General features: G+C 42.8%; 1 pseudogene; it reads left to right on the top strand.

Moving 5' to 3' along the window:
• LOC146870331 (cytochrome P450 2G1-like) overlaps positions 1-26,256 on the top strand; it is a 920,765-nt pseudogene that overhangs the window by 446,358 nt on the left and 448,151 nt on the right.

Below are 26,256 nucleotides of genomic sequence, written 5' to 3' on the forward strand. Positions count from 1 at the left end.
AGATAGATAGATAGAGTTAGCCATTGCTCATTCCCACAATGTCATCCTGATATCACAGATGACATCAGAAAAGACATAATTGAAGCCATCACTGGTGACATCACACCTCACTATTCTCATCATCACCAGTCTCCTTAGCATTCAAGGGGGTGTTTGCCAGTATGTTAAGGGCACTTGGTCGAACTGTCACTATATCTTGGATAGTTACCTTAGCACAGAGACGGGGTGGATAAATGGATTTGGCATTTGACATTATTTGGTACCTGTTCCTTTTCAAACAGGCTGTGAAAGGTCATGATAGTGATTCAGAGAGGTAGGCTATTGCCACTGTCTTTTTTGAACTATGACAGTGCTCCCACATTGCCCCATTATTCTACCACCAAATGTACAATTGTTTTCAGGAGAACTGTTTGGTTGTTTGAGAAGCCCACCTGAGGTGGTGCATTTCATGGAGCGGTAATTGCATGGAGGTGAGATCGGCCCAGCTGGGTCAACTCACCTCACTGGTCAGCCCCACCTGCGTAATGGAGTCTACATTACGCTCAGAGGTGGAGCAGTGGAGAGCATAAGATAGCATGCCCTGTGAAGCTGTTGCATCAGCCACACTTGCTGCAGAGAGAAGACAGGCAAATAGGAGACGGTGACGAGTTCTTAGCCTTGCAGTAAGTCTGCGTGCTTGACTCATATCCTATAGCCTTACAAGGTTTGGAGAGAAGGACCATTGGCCCAGAAGAGCAAAGCGAGGACACTCTTTCTCTGTTCTATAGAAATGATCTAGGTGATGGTGGTGGGTGTGAAAACTGAAAACAGTGCACCTTGAAACATGATATGCTGAGTATCTTGAGTGTGCAAAGTGATCAAGCTGAGCTCTAAAGGTGACGTTAAGTCACATGGTGGAGGTATGTACAGCACATCACAGGGTGCCACTGGCCTGTGCCATTCTGAAGAATATCGCCCCTGGGAGCAGCCAGTGATTACAAGACTAGCCTGCATGGTCCATTGCAGTCTCTCATGCATGTTTCTAGGTTGTAACTTGTAATCTATACTTCTGGGTAGACTGCACTTTTTGTCAGAAAGGTTTTAGAAACTCAAAGAAGGAGAGAGGGCACTGGAATTCCCATTTAAAATTGTGCTTTTACTGTTTGAGTTAGAGTATCCCTTGAATACCATGCTGAAGTGTCAAATTTTCGCACATGGCAATAATCTGCTGCTATTCTTTTTCTACCAACAGGGTTGCCCTTTGACCCAACACTTCATGTAAGCAACGCAGCTTCCAATGTCACCTGTTCTGTCATCTTTGGGAAACGGTTTGACTATCAAGACACAGACTTTCTTGATTTACTTAGAATGATCAATGAAGCAGCTGCACTCGCAAGTTCATTAAGTGGCCAGGTATAGGAATGTTGCCTTACAAGATTTATGGGGGATGATTACTGGCAAATGGTATAACGCTGTCTATGATGGGCATTGCAGTACTGCTTTCGCAATAGGACAGTCAGCCATGTCATAGTTTGGTTGCTGCACAAAACTCTCTTGGTTGACCATGTTAGTACTCTTCACCCTTACGATTCACGTACCAGCTCTGAACTCAAGTTAGATGGTGCTATCGGTTCTTTTTTCAATGTTTACTCCCATTGCACAGATATCAAAAGTTAATTAAAAGTATAACATTTACCTCTTGTAGTTGCTACTATGTATGGATTAAATGCCGGTCATTTGTGATTCTCAGAGAATTTCAGATGTAATTACACTTGCAGATTTCCTTGAGTGCAACCCTGTGTAAATATTTCCGGGAATCTCAAATTGAATTCCAAATATCTGCTCAAATCAAACTTGGCCACATATTTCACTTGACTCAGTGCCTACTTGACCATCCTCATGTTTTTCCTAACCTGACATCAGAAATTCCTTTACTTCTACACCTGAATGCTCCTTTACCAATCTTACCATCAACTCTGCTGCTTTGAGCATGTTTTAAACAATGTGGATGCTTTCACAAATAAATGAGATTACTGTACACTACAGCATGCCACTGTTGAAAAAACGCTTAAATCTGATATTCTTCCTCTTCTCACAACATAAACCATCAAACTAGGCCTCGTAACAATAATAGTCCTTGTCATAAAAGAAATATATGTCTTTCTAATCTTTCTATCTTTCTAATATGAGATCTCTAATTCCCACATCATCTAGGTACCTCACAAATTCCCACCATTACAGCCCTTAAAACCCAATTACTCAAACACTTAGGTCAGGCCTTAATCTGAATGATCTTATCAAAACACCAAGGATTGTGAAGTCCTCTTTGAAATGTCTGTATATCAGTGATTCCCAAACGTTTTAGATCCATCACCCACTTTTAACAACCCTTCACGACCCAACTCTATTCAATGGATATGAAGCAGTTGTTTTTTTAATGTTGCTAAAGCATTGCGAGGTAGTGCATTATCATTTACAGACAGCACATTTTCTATTGAAATGGCTACTATCTATGCACAGACATACTGATAAAACTATATAGCACTCAAATGATAATGTGTTGCAATCAGGTTTCTGTGTATATTCACTATTTGTACACTACCCAGCAAAGTGTTTGGATTTATATTGATCCTCTTAAAATCAGTTTCCAACACACTTCAGAATTTTTTAGGTCGAGCTTTAGTGGCAGCGCACATGCGCTGCTCGCCCTGCGAGGCATGCAGTAGTCCAGTATGGGGAGACAAGCTGCCCTCACTCTCCGCCCATATTCTTCATTGGCTTTTATGTTTGTCCTTCGTAAATTCTGTCTTCTGATTGATAATGAGGCTTGTTAGTCCCGCCTTATTATGCCATGTTGTCATTTGTATCCTTCCGTGGCCCCTTTACTTCGAATGTTACAGTGTACAGACGTGTTATTACGAATGCTTGTTCCCTTTGTGTTCGTGCACTCTGTTAGTTGTGGCAGAGTGTACGGGTTTTCCTGGCTGAGCGTGGCCCTTCATGGATGCCGCTCCTTACTCCCACGTGCCAATTACTCTCTACAACCTATTCCAATATATCGTAAGTGGTTTTCCGAGCACAATTGTTGTAGCGCTCACCATGCACCTTTCCTATGTCCCGCCCCCCTCACCCCCATGGAGGCTCTTGTTACCACTTTTGGTAGATTTGCTGAAATGCTGTTGTCCAAATTTGAGGTAAGCGTGCTGATTTTCATGCTTAAAATTTCTTTCTTAGAAGTTCTTCAGGGCTGTCATCTCACTACCACGTATCTCAGCACTGCAGAGCTACCCTCCTTCCCTGTACCACTGTCTTGCACTACAATATAGCAGCGTCGTTCTCACCAGTCCTGATCTACACACTCTTTTTCAGGACAGCCATGCACTACTGACGTGGCACTGATAAGCATCCTGGCCATGCCGTGTACGCCCTACTAGTTTGGGGCCTCCCACTGTAGCACTGCTGTGCATCCCAGCTTTAGTAGTGCTATGAACTCTAGAACGGCGGCGTACTCCGTCTACAGCACTGCTTGCAGGAGCATTACCTTGCTCGGATGCATACATGCATGTGCCATAGAATGAAAACACTGCTTCTCGCACCACTCATAGTTTCTGTAAGTACTTCTTCTTTAGGCTAAAATTGTTAAATCTCTGCTAGTTAACCATCGCCCTCTGTTCATTCATTGTGGTGCCTGGAAGCAGAGACGTGCCCCAGTCTGCGCTGTATTACTCCTGTGACTTGGTTCTGTATTAATGGACCACCAGAAATGTGCGGTGTTGTAAAGGTTCTTGGGGACCAGTGCAAACAGGAAGCCATGCCTCAGGTACCCTGGTTGGCTAGTAAATGTTTGTCATATTTAGTGTGCTTTTGGTGCATCTTACCCCTGGGCCCCAGTGCCACTGCACATGCTGCACTGATGATACCTATGCCCCTGAATTCAACACAACTTAAACTATGGTAGGCCCTCTGCCACCTTGAACGGCGTCTGCCCCCAAAATGTGCCTTTTGCAAGGTACAGGTTTCAGGCATAGTGAGCGCTGCAGGCCGGCGATCAGATGTCGGTGTTAAAATGTAGGGCTAAATGGCTGAAGGATGTGTATCAGCATAAAAGCAGTGCGATAATGTGCCTATTAGTGTCAAAGCTTCCAAGAACAGTAGATTTTGCAGCACCCAGGATAATGTGCCGCATGGCTAAATACTTATAAGGTCCCAAAGGCGAGACCGATTGCATAGCAAATGCTTGTTATTATACATCACCCCACTGACCAAAACCTGTTCCCCTTCCACAAACCTGAACACCCCCAACTATCCCACATGCATTCTCCCCCCGGTCACCATGTCTTCCTTGTAACAACAAATATACATGACGGGCTCCCATCCCCCTTCTCACTTGAGTCCTCTATTCTTATATATTACTATTCTGCTTAATGCTAACTCTCCTATAAACTGTCTTCTAATTCTGTCATTAGAAGTGGTTTATAAATTCTAGTGGGTTTGGTAAGGGTAGCTACTGGGCCCACCAGAATTTTCAGTTTGGGTTTTTCACACTCCCTCTGAAACTTTGCTTAAAACATCCTTGGACTGGCGCAAAAACACCCATTCCTGCATGTTATCTCCCCAATTGTAATTCTCGTTATTTTGCCACCCCTAGAATTACCAGGAACTGGGTAACAGTAATTCCGGGGTCAACCTAAAAAAACTTTAAAGTCAAAGGTGTTCGCACATAGCACTTTAATCCGTTTGTGCAGCTTCATGGCTCTATTGACAGCCCAAGTTCACATAACACAGATTAGAGGTTTCCATCGCAGACCAGAGACTTATTTGTATGTGATGATGGGTAGGCAAAACTCGAGGTATTTGACTCCATTGAATTCCGCGAAATTACATAAAAACTCCGTGAGAGCCTGTGGAGTTCCACCAGGTGGTGGAATAAGCAGGTCACGCTGCTCTCGCTGTCATTTAGCATCAATAGCGCGTTCTGCAATGAAAAATCAGTGTGAACAGCACCAAGCGGTCCGCCAGAGGGCGAAGCTACTCGAGCTGATTTTGTTGCTGCTCAAGTAGATTTTCAACTTCAGCAGCAGCTTTCTATCTGCAAACGGTTGAAACCGCTTGCGTTAGAAAGAAAAACCTTACCAGATGTCTTCCTCATGACCGTAAATCAAGCTAAGGGATGCCAAATCTTGCTCGCCAACTTACCATTCTGGAGCGACGTGTGAGAAAAAATTCTACCATACAACGATTGGTGGGATTTGGTTGGAGGAGTGACACGGAGTTGTCAAAATTCCACCAATTCCGTGGGCGAAACTGAATACTCCACACACCCCTATATGTGATGACTTAGTATTTTGTTTAGATAAGTTTATCAGGTGTGTGGTAGTGTCCTATTCAAATGTTGGTGTATTCCCATTCTGTTTATTTGGATGCAAAGGTCCATAATTGTATCCTGCTGTAATGCAAATGTTTAACATTACATAGCTAGAGGGTTCCCTTCATTCTGGGATCATTATCTATTGTTGTGAGCTGTTTTCATCTTCTACTGTGCTGTAGGCACTGGCAGCACTTAACATTTTGATCAGGTGCAGCACTGAGGATGGAATTGCACAGGACCTGATGTGCGTGCATTCAAAACCTCTTTGAAGAGGCTGCCACCTGTGTGCCTGTATAGAGCAAAGGTACTTAGGCTGTGGTTGGGTTGCTCCAAATAATTATGACCTGTGATTTATCAGCGATTTTTATATATGTGGAAAACATGAGACTTTCAAGATGCTGACATGGGATATCACATGGAATATCACCTTAGTGAGAATAGTGTCAGAACTTGCCATACACTCACCCATCCACCTATTAAGTCTCCTCAATGGGTTAAGCACCTGCTCCAAAGATCCGTCGCAATCCTGCGTTCACACATCTCTTAATTGTCCATTTTGTGCGATGAATGCTTATTCTAGTCTGCCCTGCGGAATCTGTACTATGGTAATGGAAGATTGCATGTGGTGCATTCTGTGAGAATCGGACTTACTTAGCGGCTCCCGTCCTGTACCAAGTCTGTGAGGAATCCAAATGTGCAGTGCTGCTGCTTGTTTTGTCCTGCTCTGTGATTGGCACAGCTTGCACTACCTATATTTGTCCTCTGCAGGAGGAAAGCTTACACTATGTAGAAGGGGTGTTTCCTCTGTTGAATGAAGGTGCTTCCACTGCTTATGAAGGGCAAAAAAGAATACATAGCATGCATTTTCGTAGCATGCTGTATGAAAAGGGAATTTTCAACAATATTTGAGGTGAGGTGCTTGTAGTCCTGAGGAATGTCTATCTCCAAAAGGACAATATTCTAACATGTTGATGGAAAAGAGAAGCAGGGAGCATTGCTGTACCCTTTATCTTATTTTTTTTAATCGTGTGGCAGTGATACACCAGTAAAACATTTTTAGCTCTCTCGTGCACAATTATAATGTAGGTCTGAGATTTCAAAAAAGGGAACTTAGAGTTACCAAATCTTAGGAGCCCATAACTAGGTGACTATACAGCTAAGGGACAATAGTTTCCTTGTATGTTTGCAGTGCTAGCCGTGGAACCCTTGATGAACCATACCACACTAGGTAGGTGGGTTTCATAATCCTATATGAGTACATGAATGTAAGGTAATTATATTAGAGATTTGGCTCTTGTATTCCAGGTGCTTTGTGCTTCTTGTATGTTTATGTGTGTTTATTGAGAGTGTGCAACAATTGTTTTAACTCTTCTCACTGACACTTTTGTGTGTTAGTACATTTCCTGTATGAGTGGGAGAATCGTGTGATGTTACTCCGGCTACAGACACCTGCTGTATTCAGGTAGGAACTTGAAGCTCCGCCCATCTTTTCAATTGGCGGCTGTCACTGTCATTCCTAAATGTTGACTTCTGATTTGTTAATAGGCTTATGAGTCTCTCCTTAGTACCTCCCTGTCTTCTTTTGTAACCTCCCAACAGGACTGGACCTTTTACTTGTGTTCTTACAGTATTGCTTGCATTAGCTCTTCGGGAGAAGTCTTTGCCTAATTAATCTAAAGAGCACTGGTGGGACGCCAGCTTTAGCAATGGACGCCGTTTTTTTTTTAACTTGCAGTGCGCTATGCACGCTTTCAATTTCACAATGGAACATGTGGTTTAGTCAGCGCCCCATACGGTGCTGTCACTTTAATGTTGGCCACGCCCCTTTCTTTAGACGAGCCGGTCTAAAGAAAGGGGCGCGGCCGCTATTAGCGTGAAAGCGCAGCATGAGGCGCTTTTCCAAAAATTGCATTTGCAATGCCATAGGTCTCGCATTTGCGAGAGTTTAAGCTATTGGCATTGTCATTTACAATGCCAATAGCTCAAACTCTCGTAAATGCGAGACCTATGGCATTGCAAATGCTTGTTTTAAAATGTGCTTCATTTTTGCTTTCTTAACTGCAGAATGCACACATTTAATTTACAGGTTTTTACATTTAGTTGTGAGTTGCAAAAAAAAAAATACTTCAGTGCCTGTGCTCCATAAAGATTGTCACCTAATTCACTTTTCAAACTCCTCTGACTTTGCAGTTAGAGAAAGAAGAGTGAACACCAATCCCATGTTACATGAATAAGCAGCAGTTTCTCAGAAGACAGCCTGACAATTTAAAGGCATTTTTATGGATTTCTCGGACTTTCCCGACCTACCAAAAATCAGCTCATGACCCACCAATGGGTCGCGACCAACGGTTTGGGAAACACTGTAAAATGTAAATTAGATGCCAAACATCAGCACAAAGCATTAATCTTTTCTCTCTGTATGAAACACGGTTCAATGAATCATGCCTATCTACCACCCTATTGATCAATGATGGTGGAGTGATGGTCATACATAAAGACTCTCACAATGTAAATGTCTGCCTTCTGAATCCCATACACTTTTCCACTGCATGGCATTAGAACTATAAAGCTCTAACACGGCCCCAACCAAAATCTACCTGCTTGGAATCTATCTGACCTTTCTGAACCAAGTTATAGAACTATTGCATAATCACTACATTTTTTCTACAACATTCTTTCGTTCTGTAAGAGAGTGAATTAATATTTAAGGTGGGCTGTTGCCCACCTCAGGTGATAACACTAGCTTACCATGGTGAACACCAAAGTCACCAAAGTAACCTGCGATCATCCATCTGGTGATTATGGTACAGAGCAGATAGTTATAAATTTGGGCAATGTGTAAAGAATGCATGCAGTACCAAAACAGTATTAAAGTGAAAATACCAAAAAGGAGAAATCCAAAACTGAATTAGAAAAATATTACATTTTAATAAACAAAATCACACCAAGTCTGATGGCTTCCCTGTGCTGAGATGTGTATTGCTTCAGGTGTGGAGAAGAGGACTTCTCCCTTCACAGAATGGCCAAACCCTTCACGAGCTTCAAATGATGTCTACCTTGTCACTGGCAGATGAAGCTCGCACCTAGGCCAGCCTCTCTTTTTTCTCTTTAGTCAGTCTGGCTCTTAACAAAGAAGGAGGGGAGGAACTGGGAAGAATAGTTATAGAGGCTGGACCTAGATTTGCCCTCAACCCACAGGTTGGAAATAGGCATAAAAGTTGACCCCACTGACCTCTCCTCAGAATACTCCAAGACTTGTGAAGAATCGGAAGAAGGCCTGCCCTGCTGTCTGATGATCCTGAATGAAGACTGCACCTGCTTGCCTTGATCCCAGGACCCCTAAAGTGACTTCAATTGATAGTTGTCTAACTTCCTGTTTAAGCTGCAGGGACACAACAAGCTTTCAGAGGCCTCTCTTCTTGCAACTCATTTTGATCCCACCTAGTGCAACCAGATACAGGCGGTCAGCATTTTGTGCTTTTTAGGGGTATTTTTAATTCAAATTTTAAAAATCCATGTCTCCTGTTCTACGTATTGGATTTTTGCCATTTTGGTGTCATTTTATTTCTTAAAAGGTTCTAAATTGTTTTGGTATTTTTCTTGTGTTGTCTTTTTACTACTGATTGAGTGCTGCATAAATACTTTACACATTGACTCTAAGTTATATGTGACTGCTTTGTGCCAAGCTACCAGAGGGTGAAGCACAGGTTTATTTAATGGCTGCAGTAGGTTCAGCCTGATGAGGATTGTAAATATTGTTTGAGGTGAGTTCTCCCCCCCTTCATCTAATACTCAAATTTCCTACACCTTATTCTATCAGTTTTTTTATAACGGGTGTCATGCCATCCTCTGCTTGCTCTGTAAGCTTGTACTGAGGAGTTTGCCGGTAATGTATTTGGTTTCACAGTAATTTTCATTAGGTCTGCTCCTTTGATCACACTATTTGTTGAACCATGAAATCCTATTCTACCTCCTCTAATACAGTATGTCTTATATCAGGAGGCAGAACATCGTTTGTGAGAACTGGGATTTTAATGAACTTTTGATTCTTGCGATCGTATTTTAAATTCAAAGTCTTCATGTTGCATTTAAATTGCTACACCGTCTGCTGTACAGTTAATCACACAATTTAATTTGCAAAGAATCTCTCTCCCTGAAAGGTTTACAGGAATCATGTTATATATAAAATCATGTTTGTTCTTTGTGCACCAATTTTAACATGAACATTTGCTGGGAGATGATTTATGATTTGTATGTTACTGAAACCAATAACTTGGATTTGTCTTCTCATGAGGGGTAGTTTTAGAATCTCCATGAGATTAACCATTTAGCAGGTAGCTCCTGTATCCATCAGAAATGATGCTGATAGACCATTCACCTCACCCTCTACATATAGGCCACTGTGGCATACTTTTAGTACTGCGCCAAGCATACAATCATCCTCTCCCCTCAGGCACCATCAAGAATTTATTGCAACTTCTGAAAACTGCAGAAAATCATTATTAACCATTAAAAGATTTTGCTGAAAGACGAGCAACTTATTTCACATGTTTTCCTGCTACATTGGAGTTACAGGCACATTTGCATTGAATTGTCTCAGTAGAAGGCACTTTTTGATGAGGCATTGATATGGTCTTTCATGTTGTGGTTGCTGTCAAGTGTCATCCATAGTGACTTAACAGAGTTAAAGATAGATAGTTTACAGTTTAGAGCAATCAGGTTGTCAAGCCAGTTGAGGATAAGCTGGGACTTTCCTCTTGGTTGGATGAGGAGGAGTTTGGTTTTGTTGGGGTTAAGCTTTAGGTGACTGTTGGTGACCCAGGATTATTTCATGGAGAGAGTATTGTTTAGATGCTAGAAGTCTTTAGATGATGACATCTTAATAGAGTTGTGTGTCATCTACATAGAGGTGGTAGGCAATTCAAGCTTGTTACAAGATCACTGTAAGAGGTTCCATATAGAGTCTGAACAAGGCATGGGAGAGGATTGATCCTTGGGGAACTCCATGTAGTACTGCTTATGAGGTGGAGCTGTTTAATTTAGATGAGATCATTGGTTCAGGTATGAGACGAGCCACTGAAGGACAGTACCGTTGATGCCTGCACTTTGTGAGAGGGTGTTTTGGAGAATTTTGTAGTTGACTGTATCAAAGGTTGTGCAGAGGTCCAGGAGGGTTAAGAGGCAGGCCTGGCCATTGTCTAGAGCTCTGTTTAGGTCATCCGTAAATTGCAGGATTGCAGTCTCCATACTGCAGCCTTTCCTGAACCCAGATTGGAAGTTGGCATGCAAGTTGAACTTTTCAATGTGGTTGTTAAGTTATGAGAGCATGCATTTTTCAATTGTTTTGGTAGGGAGAGGGAAGTTAGGTCTGTAATTATTAAGGTTTTCAAGCTGGCATCTGGCTTTTTGATGAGTGGTAACGTAATCGAGTTTAAGAAAGTTTGGCATACAACTACTGCAGTGTTTAATAATTTTAGTCCATTTTGGGAAGATGATGTGTCTGAGATTTTTGACGAGCGAGGAGGGAAGAGTGTCAAAGAGCTGTGATGTCATCTTCATGTATGCAAGTATTTTGATGACTTCTTCTTCAGAGATATTTTCGAATTTGGTCCAAGAAGCATTGCATTTCAGTTGTATGTGATTGTGATTGGTGTCTTAGCTCATTGGGGAGGTGATATTAGGAGAGATCACCATTTGTTGGATGTATGGCAGTGGGGGGACCAACTTTGGGAGAGGGGGGATCTTTGGTGCAGGGAGAGGAGGTGGAGGGGTCCAGTGAGAGTTTGATATTTATTTTTTAGAGAAGAATTTGGCGAACTCTTTGCTGCGCCTAAGAGAGTCATCAGTAGGAAAGAGGTGGTTTGCTGTTTTATGATGTTGAAACGATCTTTGGGTCTGTTTCTGGAGTGGTAAAGTTGGGCTTAGAAGAAAGATGATTTTTATCTGTAGATATCTGTATTATATTTTAGGCGTTCAGCTAGGAGGAGACAATTTGGGGCAGCAAGGGTTGTTGTCTCCAGGTTCTTTTGGCCAGCCTAAGTTGTCGTTTCTCTTTATTAAGATTTATTGTTGAACAAGGATTGGGAGGGGATACTTTCTTCATTTTTTGAGTTTTAAAGGGGTGATAGTGTCTTACGTTTCTGCCATTTTTGTGTTATAGTGGAAGGTGAGGTCATAAGGATTCCAAGTCTGATTGGGGGATTTGGTGTATATTTCTCACTCAGTGCTTAGGACAATTAGCTTGGTTGACATTGAAATCAAATAGAATTAGGTGGTGGTTGGTCCAATCTGTGGGTAAGATGGACTGGAAGGAAATGGCATTAGGGTTGGAAATAATTGTGTTGAGGGTAGAGCCTTTGATGTGAGTTTGTTTCTTGCAGAGTTGCATGAGAGATTTACTTTCTAGGAGGGTGTATAAGTACTGTACTGGTGAATCTTTGACATCATTCAGGTGCAGGTTTTGGACTCCTAGTAAAATGTCTGTTGTGTCCTTAAGGTCCTTTTGTGTTGTAAGGTCTATTAAAGCCTCACAGAATTGTGTTTTTTCACCTGGAGGGTGATAGGAGCGATAGAATTTGACAGGGTTGGAGTTTTAGGAGGGGAGATCGACTTCTAGATATTCAAAGGTAGAGTATTCGACTGTGTGGAAGGGTTTAGGCATAGATCAATTTTGTGTATGATAATCGACCACCTTGGTCCTTGCAGTCGCAGGTGGGGTGAGGAGATTGGTAATGGGGGTTGAGTGTTCTATTAGCCAGATTTTGATGAGAAAACAAATGTCAATATTATGTAGAATGATGGTCTCGCCCATCTTGGTGCCATGCTTGACTGCTGACCGGCAGTTTAATAGCATGCAGTTAAGCGTCAGAGAAGTTCTCAGCTCAGATAGGTTAGGCTGAATGGTAGTCAGTTGGGCAGGAGGTCTGGGAGGGTGATTGGAAGAAAGAATCGTACTTGAGCCTAAGATGACCGGAATCTTCTAGTAACAGGGTTGGGTTGGAGCATTGTCATATGTGTTTCTCAGCATTTCCACTTCAAGCTGGGGCTTTCCAGTAGTGCTGCGTCTAGGTGTAAGTAGGAAGTGAATAAAGGGGATAGTTGCCAGTGGGTCAAGCGCATGTTTAGGGCAAGATTAGTGTTTGCCATAGTTGTGAGATTGGAAAGTGAGTCCTTGCGTCATTTCATATTGAGGTGATTTCCTCCAGTATATTTTTAATGTTGAGTTCAAGATGGGTGATTGAAGGGATCAGTTGGGTGATGGTTGGATCTGTGGTTGATAGTGGCGTGGACTAGTGATCATCGTAAAAAGGAGAGAGTGATATGGTTGGATCCAGTCTGATGTGATTCAGGGACTGTGAGGTGTGATAGTTTGGTTGGGGGAGAGGGTCTGGATTGAGGAGGAGATAAATCGTGAGGTATGATCAAAACTTTGTGGGGGTTAGGAATGGTAGAGGATGTGGGGGCAGTGTAGGTGGTGTTAGTGTGAGGGAATTATGGAATTGAGGGTTCTGTTTGGAGAGGAGAGTGTATGAGGATATGTCCTATGGCGGGAAGAGGCAGAGTGATGTTGAGAGTAGATGGCATGGAGATGCAGAGAGCGGATAAGTGGCAGTCAAAAATGGAGAGATTCTGATCTGAGGCTTGGGTAAGGATGTTACCAGTTCTATATATGGATATGGACAGCTCTCTGCAAAATGTTTGGGAGGGGGATACAGTGAGGTTAGATTCATATGGGATGTTGATTATGTTGGTTAAATGCAGGAGGAACGCATAACGGTTGGGGATAACCCTGTAAAAAGGGCCAGGTCCAAAAATGAAGGTTTATTAAAAATGTAAGTGCAATACAGAAGGCAAAATTAAAAGGTATTAAATTGCAGGGTACTTCAATATAGGCATTTAGCATAAGGCCCATTTAAATTCAGAAAAGAATCTGAAAGAAAGACTAGTCTCAGAGCAAAATATTTCTAACTCCGAATCAAGAGACAGACTAACATGGGTCCATTCACAAAAGTCATGGCAAACCAGACTTGGCTCACCTCCTTTTATAAGAAAATACACAGTAAAATTGAACTTTCAGCATAAGGTGATCATGCTGGACAAAAGTAACATATCTGAATACAAAATGTAGTGCACCATCATCTAACACCATTCTATACACCATCCCCTAACTGAATATTAAATCTTCATTTTTAGTGCTAAAAGACGTCCTACCAATGGCTCAGATTCTGATTGCTTCGAATGTACTTTTATGGATAGGAAACTGGCTCACAGTTTGGTGGCACTTGGTGCTAGCACTAGCCCTCCAAATGATTCCACTATTCAATTCAAATATAATCAAGCCAAAACAACATGGCTAATATTCACCAGACATTACCCTCTCGACTTGAGCTTGATTCCACCTTTGGGGGTCTTGGCTGACTATGCGGAGAAAGTACTACACTCTCTTATCTACATGCCATGCACTCTTCAAGAACATTTGCAGTGATACAATGCATAATATAAGAGGAGGAATTTCTGCCTTTGAGTCAACTAATTTACTCTCTAGTCCAGCCAGAGGATGAAGACCCTAAAGCCCATCAACTGCATGCTACATAATGCCCAGGAAAATTTCGCTCTTACAGTCTTTACAGTAGCATGCTTACAGATACATTAAACACAATGCAGTTGATAAACTAAGAGTGGCATCCTGGAATTTGGCAGGTTTAAAGTCAAAAATTGAATTTCCGGACATGAAAAAGTTTATTGAGCAATTTGACATATGTATATTCCAGGAAACCTGGTGTATAGAGCATGTGTTTAGGACTGGTTATACTAGCGTTTGGACTTTGACCAAAGCCAATTTAGGTGGCCAGCCATATGATGGGCTGTTGACATGAACTATAGTCTCACTCAATTGCACAATATGGGGATTAGAGTTTGCTTCTCCTGACATTTTGGGAGTACAATTTAGGACAAAAATGAACCTTAATGTTGATATTTATAACGCATATGCAATTTGAATACAAATTAGAAAGACATTGGGAGAAAAGCATATAGCCATCACAGATCATCCTGGCTGGGGAGTTCAATACTACGTTTGAACACCTGGGCAGGGATGACCTTGATTTGGCTAGGGAAGAAGACACTAAATGGAGCTCCCCCTAACTTGACCTACTTCCTGCCAAAAAGTGGACTCAAACAGCACTACAATTGAAGGCCTTCTCATTAGAATATAGGCTTATGACAATAAACAGCAGAATAAAGGCAAACAGTAGAAGGGCCATCACATACAACAAGCCTAACTGCGAGAGTGGAGGATATGATTGTCAAGGAGCGGCCCAAGAGTGACCACAATCATTTTTGCCTCTATATTTATTTTGAAGGTTTTATATAGCACGAACAAGACCCTTGCGGGTATCGGAGCGCTTTACAGGGGTAGAAATACATCGGAAACAAAAGAATACAGCGAGTTACAAATTGAGTCTTGATTAACAACATATATGTGGTGGGAGTTAGATAATGTGTTAATGTGAATTTCCTTAGGAGTAGAGACTTAACGTCTTTGTTAAAGGAGATATAGGCAGTATTCAGTCTGGTTTCTGGGGGCAGTGCGTTCCAAATAACTTGGAGCGATGCCATAGAAGACACGGTTGTATGATTTCTTTTTGGCAAAACATTGTGGTTTCAAAAGAAGGGTGCTGGAACTCCTAGAGGATCTGTTGCCACAAGAGAGCACAAGTTTCTGGGCCAGGTAGTCGGAGTATTGTGATGTAAGGCTTTGTGGGTCATGCAGGCTATTTTTAGTTGAATTCTTGATTCAAAAGGAAGCCAGTTAAGAGCTCTAAGGTCAGGGGTAATGTGACAATTTCTTTTTGAGCCCATAATAAGTCTGGCCGCTGAATTGAGAGAGGCTCTTAGAGGGGCCGTTGTCGATCTGGGAAGGCCGCAGAACGTTGCACTCCCATAGTCAACTTGGGATAACTAGTGCTTGACCTGCCATTTTAAAGTCACTTGCTGGAAGGAAGGGTTTTCATTTTCTCAGCTTGTTCATCTGAATGTTTGCTCCTTTTGTTGCAGCACTGATATGTTTCTGCATGTTTAGATTTCTGTCGAGTGTTAATCCCAGTGACTTCACTGAGTCAATGATATGGGGTTGGCAGTTGAGCGCTGTTAGTTGTTGAAACCATTCTTCGATGATCAGGTTCAGACCTTTGCCATAGAGACTCCCGGGGCGGCTGCCTTCGGTCCTGAGCCTCGCGTGGCAGAACATAGCTTAATCTTTCCTATTTGCATAATATCGCCTATTTGCCTATTTTGCACAAACTGCGCGCCGCTTTTACTGTTTTTAGTGCTTTTAATCAATTTTTAACTCACTGTATGGTTTTGTATTTCTCTGTATCTGTATCTGTACTAGCGTCCTCTGCACTTTGCACTTTGCCCCCTTTCTCCTGAGGCGGAAAGCCGGGAGACACTCTCTCTGTACTTCTTATTGTGGCAGGGGATCTCGGCTCTTACCGGAGGGGCTCTGGAGTATCTCGTTGGTGCTCCAGGGGTCTCATCCCTGGTCCCACGCCTTCCTTTCTTCCTCCGCGCTGCCCGGGCGTCCCCTGCATTGCCGACTCGTGAATCGGGTTGGACGCTCGCACCGCGGCCATATTGGGTGAGGCAGGCTTGCCAGTCCGTGGACTAGGCTTGCTGCCTCACGGGCGGGAGCTATAAAGTGAGCCTCCCTGCATCATTCAGGTTCAGACCTTTGCCATAGAGACTCCCGGGGCGGCTGCCTTCGGTCCTGAGCCTCGCGTGGCAGAACATAGCTTAATCTTTCCTATTTGCATAATATCGCCTATTTGCCTATTTTGCACAAACTGCGCGCCGCTTTTACTGTTTTTAGTGCTTTTTATCAATTTTTAACTCACTGTATGGTTTTGTATTTCTCTGTATCTGTATCTGTACTAGCGTCCTCTGCACTTTGCACTTTGCCCCCTTTCTCCTGAGGCGGAAAGCCGGGAGACACTCTCTCTGTACTTCTTATTGTGGCAGGGGATCTCGGCTCTTACCGGAGGGGCTCTGGAGTATCTCGTTGGTGCTCCAGGGGTCTCGTCCCTGGTCCCACGCCTTCCTTTCTTCCTCCGCGCTGCCCGGGCGTCCCCTGCATTGCCGACTCGTGAATCGGGTTGGACGCTCGCACCGCGGCCATATTGGGTGAGGCAGGCTTGCCAGTCCGTGGACTAGGCTTGCTGCCTCACGGGCGGGAGCTATAAAGTGATACGGGGATGCCTCCGCGCAGCGGACGCGTTCAGCGGAAGCGCCTTTCCCGCGCCGAAGGAGCGCCTAAGGAAAGCCCGTCTGCGCCCGTCAGCGTCCCGGAGGCGGATGGAGGCGGGCGGGGCCGGGTATTAGAGAGTCGACAACATGAGCATACCTTAGTATACTCCGCCCATCAGCTCTTAGCTCTTGGACAGCACAGTGACAGCGGGTGCAGTACCTTTGACCCTGCTACTCGGACCAGTCATCATTGCTCTAGCTGTGGTTGGTCACTGAGGGGTAGTTCGACGGATACTGAGAGTGCAAATTCTAGCCAACCTAGAATCGCATCAACAGAGCTGGCCTCTGCAGCCCGTTCCTTCAGCTGTGCCCTTTTGAACACACGGTCTATGAGCAAACATGCTCTGGACATATTTAACTTCCTTGCGGATGCTAAGCCCGCCTGCCTGTTCCTCACAGAAACATGGCTTGGCGAAGCATCTAGCCCAGATATAGCCAATGCGCTGCCTGCAAACTATTTCATATTAAGGAAGGACCGGAGCACAGGCAAAGGGGGAGGAGTGGCTTTGGTAATAGACAGACGCTTTGAGTGTTCTATTATACCTACTGACGACATTCGAGGGGCGGAAACACTAGGCTTCTGTCTTACACTCTCCCCAGGCCAATCTTGCGCTGGTCTCTTGGTCTATAGACCCCCTGGCCCGGTCGGATCTTTTAATGAGGAGCTGGACGCTGTGATCTCGGGCATGTCCGTTCAATTTAAGCATTTTATGCTCCTGGGTGATTTTAATATTCACTTTGATAAGACGGAGGCGTCTGATACTATCAAAATTCTTGATATTACTAGCCCATTAGGCCTTTTTCCCTATGTCATGCTGCCCACCCACAATAAAGGACACACCCTGGATCAGATTTTTTCCACCACCTTGGTGACAGTTGTGCCCCCTCTCCCAGTGTTATGGTCCGACCATTTTTTGGTGGTTTTTAATATCCAGGCACAAGCCAGTAAGACCAGCAGAGGGGCGGGGTGTCCAGCTCTGTGGTCGCGTCCTTTCCACTTAGTAACCGTGGAAATGATTAACCAGTATCAACTAACCCACCCTTGCCCTCTCACGGGCAATCTAGAATCGGACCTTGTGTGCTTCCAAGAGTGGCTTGTACGCTGCCTTGAGGCGTTAGCCCCGCCTAGGCAGTTGGCTAAAAAATCCCAACGTACATCTGCCCCATGGTTTACACCTGCGCTTAACTCGAGCAGAAGGCTCTGTAAAAAAGCAGAAAGAGCTTGGCGAGCAAAGTATCTGGATACGCTGAAGGAGACATACAGAAGGTGCGCCAGGGCCTATCATAAGGATATTCTTCTAGCCAAAAAAACTTATTTCGCTCATCGGATTGAGGAGGCGGCTAACACCAGCAAAGAAATCTTCACAATTGTGAAAGAATTTACCTCTCCAATGGCTATTACACCCAGACGCTCTTTCTCTGAACCTTGGGTTTGGCAATTAGCAAGTTTTTTTGCGGATAAAATTAAAAGCATTCAGGCTACCTTCTCTGCTCTCGCACGGGGAGGAGCTCTTGGGCCTGAAACTAATGCCGCTACCTCGGACCTGGTAAATCCTAGTCTAGAGAGCTTCCCACCGATTACATTCCAATCTTCATTGGAACTCCTTGCTAAAATAAGATCTGGTTCTCCTCTGGACCCATGTCCCGCAAAGTTTTTAGCTAAAATAGCCTGTGCTATCAACCCCCTGGTGAACCCCATTCTAAATTGTTCATAACTTACGGGGACTGTGCCGCCTGCCTGGAAACAGGCAATGATCATTCCGCTCCTGAAAAAACCATCATTGGATCAGGATGTCCTTGCCAACTATCGACCTATTTCTTTACTCCCCGCTTTGGCCAAAGTGACAGAAAAGCACGTTCAGTCTGTCCTTTCTCACTTCGTGGAGGCCCACGGCCTCTTACACCACACCCAATCCGGCTTCCGTACGAACATGAGCACTGAGACTGCTCTGTTAGAGGTGGTGGAGGCCATCAAAGAAGTTCAGGATTCTGGGGGAAAAGCACTGTTGGTGTTACTTGATCTCTCGGCGGCGTTTGACACCGTCCCTCATGACCGCCTTTTGACCCGTCTTGGGGAGATCGGGGTTGGAGGTACGGTGTTTAAATGGTTTAAGTCTTTTCTGACCAACCGCCAACAGACAGTCTGGGCACCTCCGCACTCGGCGACAGTGCCGCCTCTGGAAGTAGGAGTTCCTCAAGGATCCATACTTAGTCCGATCCTCTTCAATATTTATATGTCCTCTCTGGCTGCACTGGTCGAGTCCTTTGGAGCCCAGATTGTCTCTTACGCCGATGACACTCAGCTTCTTTTCACATGCAGCAAAAATTTGGATTTCAATGGAGACCGCATTAAGAGTTGCTTGGCCGCGGTCTTTACATGGTTCCATTGCAATCAACTAAAATGCAACTCTGATAAATCGGAGGTTCTTTTCTTTGGGTGCCCCCCCGATCCGTGTTGGAGATCTTGGTGGCCTGCTGACATGTTTCCCCCTGCGGATGTGGCCTCGGTGGCTAAAAATCTTGGCGTTAAGCTGGACAATTGTCTCACATTAAAACCGCAGATCCAGAGTCTAGTTGGCCAATGCTTTGGCATTTTAAAAATGCTAAGAAAATTTCTTCCTGTTCTATCTCTTGCTCACAGGAAGATCACGGTGCAGGCCTTGATAGGCTCCAGGCTGGACTACGCCAATGTCCTGTACCTGGGTCTCCCTAAGTGCCTTCTCTCGCGCCTACAAGTCGTGCAGAATTCGGCTGCACGAGCTATTTTCGGCCTCAGCCATCGCTCCCATGCCACGGGACTACTGCAATCCCTGCACTGGCTCCCTATCGCGAAGCGTATTGAATTTAAGACACTTACCATGACATTTAAAACACTTCATGGCATTGGCCCCCTCTATTTGAGAAAGAGGATCAGTTTTTATCAACCCACCAGATCACTGCGCTCTGCGGCATTGTCCCTCACTGTGGTCCCGGCAACCAGGCGTGCCCGGATCGGAGGGCGTTCCTTTAAACACCTTGCGCCACTTGCATGGAATTCCCTCCCTCTGGCGTTAAGAAAGTGTGCTAACTTGACGACCTTTAGAAAGAAGCTCAAAACTTGGCTTTTCGGCATGTAAGTCCTCCCCCCTGTAGATGCTTTGTGGTCAAGGGTCTGTTAGCGCCGGGACACTCTGCCTGAGTAGCTGAGCGCTCTACAAAACTCTGATAACATAACATAACATAACATGATGGATGTTTGGTTGGGTGGAGCTATTAGGAGGAATTCTGTCTTGAGGGTATTTAGTTTCAGGTGATTTTCCACCAGCCAAGTGTGGGTTTTTTGTAGAATTGAGTTGAAAGATTTTATGTCCTCCAGAAGACGTCTGCATACATGTGATATTGAATGTTTGAGGAGCTGAGAATAACGGTGAGTGGTTCCATGAAAATGTTGAAGAGTCTAGGTGAGAGGGATGAGCTCTGTGGTACACCTAATGTGACTGGAACGGCCATAGATAGGGATTGATTGACCTTGATTCTTTGGGATCTGTTTTGGAGGAAGGAGGTGAACCAGTTTCGAACTGATCCTGATAAACCTATTCTATATTTCAAAAGGTCCAGAAGATTGTCATGTTTCACGGTGTAAAATGACGAAGACAGATCAAGCCCCATGACTGACAACCATGGATCTCCATTTAGCTAACAACAAGCGCACACTTAAATGGCACCAGCTAGTCATAAAGCGTGATATGTTGTCTCCCATCACTCTAGATTTATTAAGCGCTACATCCAATTTAGATATTCTATTGATTGAAAGTAGCAATGTATAGGAAGCAGCACATATTCATTCAAGATTCTTCGATTATATAGACTCATATTTCTTAGCACCTTAAGGAAGGTGTATATCCCAGAACAACACAAAGCTAAGAGAGATTGGGATGAGAAAAGATGGCACAATTTACTCCAATCACGTTCTGAAAAAGATCCTCAAACATTTTGGTCTTTGCTGGAGTGGGGGGAAATGGCTGCATCACAACCTACAAATCTTACCTTTTCACTTGACTGATTCAACCATTTAAAGGCCTTATAGACTAATGAACGGCAAACATCAAATCCTCCAATGTGATGCCCAGTTGACGTGGGTAGATTTGAAACTAATTCTGCCCTTAATGCCATTGCACAAGGGAAAGCACCAGACCCTGATGGTACACCAGGTGATAGCTTCATCCACAAAAAAGAAAACTGGGCTAAATACATTCTAGTGCTGTCCAATGCAATTGGAAGGCAATTGCAAGAGGAGCGCCTATCCCGAGCTTCTGGAAAGGAGCAGAGGTCTTCCTATCCTACAAATAGTTGACTGTATGATGCCTTTGATCTATAGGCCAATAGGTCTAATTGACAGCCTACAAAAGGTTTTCTGTGAATGGATAGGGGATAAAAATTCCTCACCTCACTGTAGGCTGGATTTAGTGAAAGAACTAGCACTATAGATCTGGTCTTTCACTTTATGCTTCCATGTTGGAAGAACATGCTAATCGGCGAGGACACTTATCTGTGACATTTTGTCAATTGGAAGCCTGCTTTCGATCTGGTATCCCACCAGAAGCTGTGGCAGGTTCTACAGGATACGGGGTTGTCCTCAAATATTCTATCTATTGTTATGTCTTCACAAGGACAACATTACCAGAATAAGATTGGGTGAGCAGGTACAACTTACAAACTCAATTCTTGTTTCCAAGGACATCTGCTAGGGCTGTGTTCAGGCTCCCAACCTGTTGTCTTTGTATTTGAATGATATTGTTCAATTCCTCTCACTGCACACTACGCCTGTTCTTTGGCCAAAGTAAAAATACCTATCCTACTTTTTGACGATGACACCCAATTACTGTCCCAAACCTTAAGCGGATTAAAGCATTAGCTGAGCCACTTTGAAGAATTCTCCACCTTGCGTGGCTTACTAGTAAATTCAGTACATAACTATCAACCAGCACAGAACGTATAAAGGGAGGATAATGCTGGGAGGAGCAGAGCTCAAAAAAGTAGACACCTTTGACTATCTAGAAATCAAGTTAACATCTAAAATGTCATGGAAAATGCATGTTGGTAAAATGACCCTAGAACACAAGCAAGTCATGGGCACCATACTAAGAGAACTCTAAGTATCACATAGGATGACAGTTGCTCCAGCCCTGCAGCTTTATGAAAGTTATGGAAGTTTAGGGCTTCCAAAACTTAGCAGACTTGACTAGATCCAAAAATATGGTTCTAAGAAATCTAGCCCTCTCCCTCTCCTCTGGTACACTGACATACTTGCTAAAACTGATTATGGGGAGTAAACTGGTCTTAGATAAAGTGAGAATTAGATCCTTCTTGTTTTTGAGGAGGGTGAGAGCTACATCGCACCTAGCTGCCTCAATAATTTAGGCTTCAGGGCTCATCATAGCACGGAAACAGTGCTGATAGAAATAACAAACTCCATCAAATTTATACTGCCCTAATTTTATTAGACCTTTCCATTGCATTTGACACGATCTCTCATAAGATCCGGTTACAACGCCTTGCTACTATTGGAGTGGAGGTGACTGCCAAAGCCACTACAATAATCAATTGCACTGGCTACCGGTGGAAAAAATGATCATTTTTTAAATGCCGACTGTGGCGCATTTAGCCTTTCACAAGGCTGACCATAAATACCTGTCTAACAGGATTTTTGATTACGGTTCAGAGAGACCTGTGAGTTCACAGTCTATCCTGTTGCTGGCTATTCCTTACACCAAAAAGAAGAAGTTGGGCAGTTCTGCTTGCTCTGTTTTGGCAGTCAAGTACTGGAACGAGCTCTCTCTTCCACTCAGATGAATCCCAGAGAAAAACATATTTAGGAAGCAACTGAAAACGCATTTGTTCAAATTGTAGGGTGGTTGATATTCATCTTTGTTTGACCATCTGCTTTAGCACCGGGACACTCTCATACTAGCTGTACTATAGAAATTCACTCACTCATCCATTCATAAACAATTTGGGTTAGGATCATTAGGATAATTTCCTCTTAATGTTTACGGCCAAATGAACAACTTCATCCACACCGTCCCCGACATGCCCAGTTTGATATGCTCATAACAAAACTGTAGCTCATGTATTATTTACTTGCACAGATCAAACACAACCAAGACTCACTTGGATCAAATTAGTTTGTTACCAGATTGGCTAACAGCACTAATCAATGGCTTTAAGAATACTAAGATCAGACCCTATGCTTGTTCCATTGCCATATTCCTATGATAAAGGTAGATCATAAGGCAAAACGTTATGTCACATCAAACTTCTTGGCAACTATTCCTCATTGCCTATGTAGCAGACGGAAGAGAGGTTTTTGTACACTGTTAGGTTTAGCGAGTCTTGACAGTTTAGCGATTTATGAGATTCCCCCAATTCCACTAAAAATTGTCATTAAATACGGAAGGGACAGCAGCTTAAAACGACTGGCAGCAGTCCCCTTGAAGCACACTGGTGGGGTCGAAGTGACTCTATGTTTTGATCCTGAATGATTGAATATTTTCGCTACAAATATTACTGTTATTACTCATCATTGCAATAATCTACAACAGTTGGCTGTGTGCAGCATTGGTGGGCTGCAGAGCCTGACCTTCAGCCAAGCCCTGGGGCCAACCCACTGCAGGTAGCCAATCCACTTTGCACAGGGCCTGAGGTTGTTTGTAGAATGTTAAGAACCTTCATTGTGCACGTTGGCTGTAATGCCTTGCAGCCGATCCACTGCAGACAGATTTTTAGTTGAGCGCATTTTGGCTTGACCACAAGACATGGCTTTAGATGCAGATAACTAACCCATTCTTTTATTTGTGCATTGTGTTTTACCCATGAGATGTGGTCATGGAAAGCCACACCACACCCCACACGGCCTTTTACATAGTGGCCATGTGTTTGTCACAGGACCTGGCTTTTGGCTAGGTCCTGTGGCGTGCCCACATTGGGAAGACAAGCCATGCTAACCATATGCCAAATAACAAACATAAATGATGAATGGCACAAATGAGTTGTGTTGTACGAGAAACTACTTATCACCATTTCAAATGTTTGTGAATAGCAGTTAAAGTATACTTGAGAGAGAGAACAAACAAATCTATGTCGATGTGAACTAAGACCAGGCCTGCCAAGTCACAAAAACATCAAATTGAAAGGAAGGGATGTCATTGCCATTACGCCGTTTGATTGCAAAAACTTTAGCAAACACAGAAATAGATACAAATAAAAATGCAAAGTATACAAAACACACAACAAACATTATAAAGCCCCTAACACACAACAGGAGAGTGGGCCATATGGAATTTAAATTGAAACAAATAAGTTTGCACAATGTTTGTGTTTGTGAACACTTAACAAACAAAATATATACATTACATATCATTAATGGACATTCATTTCACATGCTCAAGTTGAAAGTGAAACATACAGAATTGTAATTATTCATTTACAACTTTGCACCATTGTTTGTGTTGGGGGGCACTTAAATGACAACAGACATATACAATCAAACTACTTACAACAGAAATTCACAGTCAGCATCCCTTTATGAAAAACGTTTGACATGATAGACACAAAACACACAAGCACACATTCACCCACAATGTTGGTGTGGCTTAAGATCACACCATGGCTTATTAGAAATATACAGAGTAGAAAAAATGCAGTTTGTAGTTCCAAACATAAGCATGCTCTACTTTCAGTGCAGTATTAAAGAAAACGGCAACCCAGCGACCTGGGCTTGACAATTATTATCAAGAAAAGGTGGTCCCTATAAGGGAAGTGTGGCCTTAGATTCCCACAGCAATGGTCACATGAAGAAACTCTTCTGCAGGTTATTTCTGTTATGCGATAAATGCATTAATTTTGTTAAACATATTCATAAAATGTTATGACTGTCCATAATCGAATGGCAAGTCATTTTTATCACTCCAAAGATAAGGTGCTCCTATGTAGTGATGGCACAGTGAAGGTGAGTAAAGTGACTAGAAAATCATGCATGTGCTTTAGAAAGAAATATATACATGTGACAGATTGAGACAGTTTGTTGATAGAAATGGCACTCCCACCGACATTGTAACGAGGGCCTAAGTGTCAGTTTATGTTGGAAAGAAATTCATTGAACGGAAGCATTAAAACACGCTTGAAATCATTTTGGGGCAAAAAATATGAAAAATACAGAGGAAAATATTTAAGTGAAGGAATCTGTCAAATTAGGTAACAATTATATTCTTTTAATTTAATGAAAAATCTTGTTTTCCAAGATGCATTTTTTCCAAAATATTTCTGAAAAGTATTACATTTCTTAAGATATGTAGTATCATGCCAGGAACCAACTATCTTTTTCTAACATCTGTCAATGCAAAATTTACATTTTCTAACATTTTGAGTTTTTGTGTCACAACTGGAGAGTCAGGCACTATTCACAAATTCTTGAGACATATTGGACACTAATTCTCATTTAGATTTGATTCTGAAATCACTCAATAGCTAATTGTTCAGTGATGAAGACATCAATAAATGTTTGCAAACATCAACTATTGTTTTATGAAAGAACATGAAACAAACTTTAAAAATATAAAGAAAAGGATTGCTCTAACAACAACCATACTGTTTTGTGGTGATACGGCTATAGATGTAATTAAAAGATATGTCTGACAGCACTTTGTAAGTTTTGCAGAAAGACAGCATTATCAACTGCAGTAAAATGGACACTTCCTCCCTGAGATATATCTGTATTGTCATACCCTAAACTGCTATGGTAAATATTGCTGGATTGGTAATCACCAAATTGACGATGCGTCATGCATTCTTCAATTTTGGATTAAAGTCAATAGCGAGACAAACCGTTTTTCATTGAGCAGTGTGAGAAAAAGCATTTTTTGTGCAATAATGCAGCCAAACACACCCTACTATGTCCATGTGTCATTCAAGAGAGAGGTATGTACACACACACACACACACACCCATTGAGAGAGAGTAATTTCAATTGTAATGTAATGAATAATTGATTTTCTCTCAACTTTTTATAGCTTTACAGCATATACACAGATATTCTGGAATATTTACCTGGACCACACAAGAAAATGCATGGAGTAGTGTGTTGTCTTGAAAGGTTTGTTGAAAAAAGAGTGAAAATGAATCAAGAGACATTGGATCCGAATTCTCCTTGTGACTATATTGACTGCTTCCTCATAGAAATGGAGGGGGTAAGAAAGCTATGGACTTAGCATTTATAGGGCAATAATGATACAACATGAAATGAAATGAGAGTGAGGATAAAATGATAACAAGTGTGCACATGCATTTCAAACAAGTTTCTCAAAGTACAACATATAATATTATTCCTGTCTTTTTTCAGTCCCAAATCTCCTGGTAGGCCTAATCATCATACTCCATGCTGCAGGTGCATAGAGTTCAATGCCATTTTCCAACACAACATTATTAATTTTGTTAAGCACACTGTTATCTATGCAAGTGTTTGAAAACTAGGAGACAAAACTGATTATTACACAGAAATAAGAGTACTGTCAATACGTCCAAGTCTTCAAACCTGTACTAAAAAGCAGCATATCCTGCATCCTAGGCAG

This window comes from Triturus cristatus, chromosome 1_1 (assembly GCF_964204655.1).
Source record: "Triturus cristatus chromosome 1_1, aTriCri1.1, whole genome shotgun sequence".
Lineage (NCBI taxonomy): Eukaryota > Metazoa > Chordata > Amphibia > Caudata > Salamandridae > Triturus > Triturus cristatus.